Raw genomic sequence first — 4,916 nt, 5'->3', positions numbered from 1 at the left:
AAAATATACCAATAATTAAAAAAATGTGAGGCGTGGATGTGACGTGATTGTACAAGTCTTATATGGCTGAGGCATGACTGTGATGACCAGCACTAAAAAAATGTCAATACAATGTCAACGGTTGATGCTGTGTTGAAATTTTTTGTTGCTATTATTTTATCATCTATTAACATTTTCTAACAGTCTTGATCATAGTTTGAAGTTTATACAATATTTAGAGTTTACATTTTAACAATATCCTACTTATAAAAATACAACTTTTTATGTAATGTAACTTTTTAAATAATTGCATTACATAAAAGAAGAATAGGAAAACATATTATTACAATCACTTCAAAAATATCGCAAATACGGTCAACCTAACACCTACTATATGGAATGATATAATGTATTTGAAAATATATAACTCCCATCGTCCCAATATCTCCAGCTTATTTTATTTTTAATGAAAATACAATACTAAACTGAAACTGATATTGACTCATTAAAAAACCAATAGAGATTTAATTACTCTGCTTATTTTAACCATAAAACTTATCGACGAAGCCCAACCCCTCTTTTCACTACACCGAATATAGGGAAGGCAAATAAAGAAAACAAATCAATTTTACATTTCCATTCACTAGATTTTCCTTCACCAGTTTTAATTAAACCGTAGAAAGATGACACATCATTCCAACCCCAAAACAAGGAAATTAAGCTACACATACCGCCTTGTGCGGGAAAAAAATAAAAATAAATTCAGAGTCTTCTCACCGCCCTGGTAGAAGGAGGCTTCCTTACACCATCCAATGACGACGACGACAGCGACGACGACCGCCGCTGTTCGTCCTCTCATCATTTCTCTCCTACTCCTCTCTCTTCTAACCGCCTCCCCCTCTCTCCGCGACGAGGCTGACCATCTCCTCCAATTCAAAGCTTCCTTGAAGGACTCCTCCTCCCTCGACCCCACGTGGGCCCCCGGGACCGACCCCTGCGCCCGCGACCGCCCGTGGCTCGGCATCCACTGCACCGATACCACCGTCTCGTCGCTCCTCCTCATGAACCTCGGCCTCTCGAACAAAGAGGGAGCTAGCATCGACGTCGCGCCGTTGGGGAAATTGGGAAATCTTAGATTTGTTAGTTTGGAAAATAATAGCTTCAACGGGCCGATCCCGGAATTCAACCGGCTCGGCTCGTTGAAGTCGCTGTTTCTCTCCGGAAATGGATTTTCTGGAGAGATACCGAGCGAATTCTTCTCCCCCATGGGGTCGTTGAAGAAGTTGGAGATCTACACGAACAGCTTCACCGGAAAGATCCCGGCTTCTTGCAGCAGCTCGATAGCCTGATCGAGATACTGCTGCAAAGGAACCGGTTCTCCGGCCCGTTCCCTATTCTTGACCAGACAACACTGAAAGTTCTGGATTTATCTTCCAATAATTTGGAAGGGGAAATCCCTCACAGCATGCAGAGGCGGTTTCCCGCCTCTGCATTTGAGGGGAACCCTCGCGCCTGCGGCGCCGTCATCAATAAGCCCTGCGAGGCTTTGTGGGCCCACACATTGCCTCCCTTGGGGGAGGCAATCATGGCGTCCAGCGCCACTACTAGATGGGTGGTGCTGGCCATTGTGCTGGCCATGCTGCTCGTCACGATCCTCTTAAATAAAAAGGATAAGAGCGACATGTTCACCATGATCGGGAGCGACCCGAGAACGCGCAGCCACCACGAGCACGCGGTGGAGGTCCACGCGGCGAGCATAAACCGGCGCGGGGTGGGGTCCGCGCGGAAGGTTGGGAACTATAGTGAGAATGGGGCTAAGAAGGGTCATGGGAAGTCGAGCGATCTTGTGATGATTAATGAGGAGCATGGGGTGTTTGGGATGCCGGATCTGATGAAGGCGGCGGCGGAGGTGCTCGGGAACAGCGGGATGGGGTCGTCGTATAAGGCGACGATGGCGTGTTATGGGACGCCGGTGGTGGCGAAGAGGATGAGGGGGATGAATAAGTTGAATAAGGATGCGTTTGACGTTGAGATAAGGAGGCTGGGGAGGATACGGCACCGGAATATTCTGCCGCCGTTGGCGTATCATTACCGGAAAGAGGAGAAGCTTCTGGTTACCGAGTTTGTGCCCAAGGGTAGCCTCATGTTTATGTTGCATGGTAAATCCCTTTTTACTTTGTTTTCATAAGAGAAAACATTGAGTTTCTGTGTTTCAAAATGTTTACGTTGCATGGTACTCTTTCTTTATCCTTTTTTTACTTTGTATTCATAAGAGAAAACATTGAGTTCCTGTGTTTCATGTATTTTGTGGGACTTAATAAATGCAAACTCTATATATTATACAAACTTCAAACTATGATCTAGATTATTGCATTCAAGATTTGATGTCGAACAAATGATGACAAATAACATTAATACAAAAAATGTCAACACAATGTCAACATTGTCAACCGATTGTCGTTGTGTTGACTCTGTTGACGTTGTTTGTCATCTGTTGACATCAAATCATGAAACCTAACGGTCCATATCATAATTTGGAGTTTGTAAAAAGATGCAGTTTGCATTTTATCGCTAACATGTATTTTGTTTCGTTAGACACTTGTATCAGTCCATTTTGTTTGATTAGGTCATTTAATTTAAAAAAAAAACTTCGTTTCATTCATTAAATCATTGGCGTCATGTTGACATTTTCTGTTAACGTTATTTGTCATCTATTAACATCAAATCTTGAAATCTAACAGCCAGATCATAGTTTGGAGTTTGTAAGAAAGATGTTGTTTGCATTTTATCATCACCCTCGTTAGACACTTGTATCAATACATTTTGTTTTATCAGGTCATTTAAAAAAAAATTCGTTACATTCATTAAGTCCTTATACTAATACGTTTACGTAGGTGATGGAGGCATCGCCCACGCGGAGCTGGACTGGCCGACGCGTCTCAAAATCATAAAAGGCATCGGCCGAGGGTTGGGGTTTCTCCACACGGAGTTGTCAGAGCTGGAGCTCCCCCACGGCAACCTCAAGTCGAGCAACATCCTCGTCTCCAGCAACCACGAGCCTCTCCTCACGGACTACTCCCTCCACTCCTTTAGCAGCACCGCGAAGTCTCTGCAGGGGTACAAGAGCCCCGAGGTGGCCCTCCACCAGCAGATCACCCCCAAGAGCGACGTCTACTGCCTCGGGGTGGTGATCCTGGAGGTGATGACGGGGAAGTACCCGTCTCAGTACCACAACAACGGCATTGACCTGGTGAGGCTGGCCAGGGAGGCCGTGGCCGATGGGAAAGTGGCGGAGCTGATTGATCCCGAGATTGTTAAGGGGGGAGGCGACGTGGCGGAGATGGAGAGGATGGTGAGGATTGCGGCTGCCTGCGTTGAGGAGGATCATGAGGTGAGGATGGAAATGAGGGAGGCGATAAGGAGTATAGAGGCCGTTCAACTTTGAAAAATAAATTACTTTTTGTAGAATTGATACTCATTTTTACCGCACGATTTTTCAATTCACATAGTTTTCTTGTACATATGTGTTGGATAAGTGTAGATGTCAGGTCTCCGTTTCTTTTCTTATTTTTGCTTTTTATTTTCACTAACTAGGAGTATCATCATCCGTGTGATGCATAGGACATATTGTTTTCCTTGTACTGAATTCACATGGTCAATTGATCAATGAAAATGAGAAACAATATTATTACATGGATTTTAAAATTTTAAAACCTACTCCCTCCGTCCCACATAATTTGACCCAGTTTTCCATTTTAGGTCGTCCCACATAATTTGACCCATTTCACTTTTACCATTTTTTGTAGTGGACGCCACATTCCACTAACTCATTCTTACTCACATTTAATTATAAAACTAATATATAAAAGTGGGACCCACATTCCACTAACTTTTCCAACTCACTTTTCATTACATTTCTTAAAACCCGTGCCCGGTCAAAGTGTCCCAAATTATGTGGGACGGAGGGAGTATTTAATAGTATATTATAAGACAAATAAATTAAAAAATTTATAAGGTAAAAAAACTATTACGAATGATGCAGCCGCGTAACACTGTAATATTCATAGAGTAACACTGCAATCTGGTAACAGACTAAAATAGAAATTGCCAATTTTTCCCTTCAGCGTTTTTTATGTTCCAATTTAATTAAAATGGGATGCCACATGGCAGCTTGAGAATCCACGATCTTCAGATCTAACGACATAAAATGGTGGTATGATGTTCTTTTTTTTTAAGGAGGATCAACGATGATTCCCCATCTACCCCCCGAAGTGACTCGGACCCCCTGCCTAACGGTCGGAGGTGAAGCGTCTTACCACCGAGCTGCGCTTCGTTGTCGGTTGGGAAGGAACGAGTCTGTATAACCAACCTCCCCCAAGCACGGGTCCAGGCGACGCCATGAACAGGCTACCTCCCCCAGCGCCTGGGTCCAGGCCAGTAGGCAGTAGTTCTTACTTTATCAATTTTGCATTGAAACTCGTGTCATTCAAAGTGCATATTCTTTGGGACGGAGGAAGTAGTTCATAAACCTAATCATTACAAATTAAAATCTTCAAATCATATTGACTCTTGTAACTCTTGATACAACAACCTACAATTATATGTGGTTAAGAATAGATTTTTCAAAATTAATTTAACATAAGCAAGTAGTAGACCTTGACGAGTGACGGCATTGAAATTTGAATGAGAACTTTAGATCATAAATATTACTCCCTGCGATGAAGAGTGTCTTTTAGGTGACACGGAGTTTTTGGTAGAATAGTTGTTTATGATAAAGTAAAGTGGAAAAAGTAATTGAGTGTTTTAATGAAGAGTGGAGAGAGAGATTTAATTTCAAATATAAAAAGTGGACATCTTAAATGAGACAAACTAAAAAAGGAAAGGTGTTTATTTTTATGGAACACAGTAAATATAAAAGAATGTGGATGAAAAAAACA

At 42.5% G+C, this 4,916-nt stretch overlaps 1 pseudogene; it reads left to right on the top strand.

The window, feature by feature from the left end:
* The first annotated feature begins 775 nt into the window (after positions 1-775).
* LOC121781917 lies at positions 776-3,456 on the top strand (annotated as a pseudogene).
* The last annotated feature ends 1,460 nt before the right edge of the window (positions 3,457-4,916 follow it).

Source organism: Salvia splendens, chromosome 20 (assembly GCF_004379255.2).
Source record: "Salvia splendens isolate huo1 chromosome 20, SspV2, whole genome shotgun sequence".
NCBI lineage: Eukaryota > Viridiplantae > Streptophyta > Magnoliopsida > Lamiales > Lamiaceae > Salvia > Salvia splendens.
The sequence above is the reverse complement of the archived record's forward strand: the minus strand, read 5'-3'. Positions and strand labels throughout refer to the sequence as shown.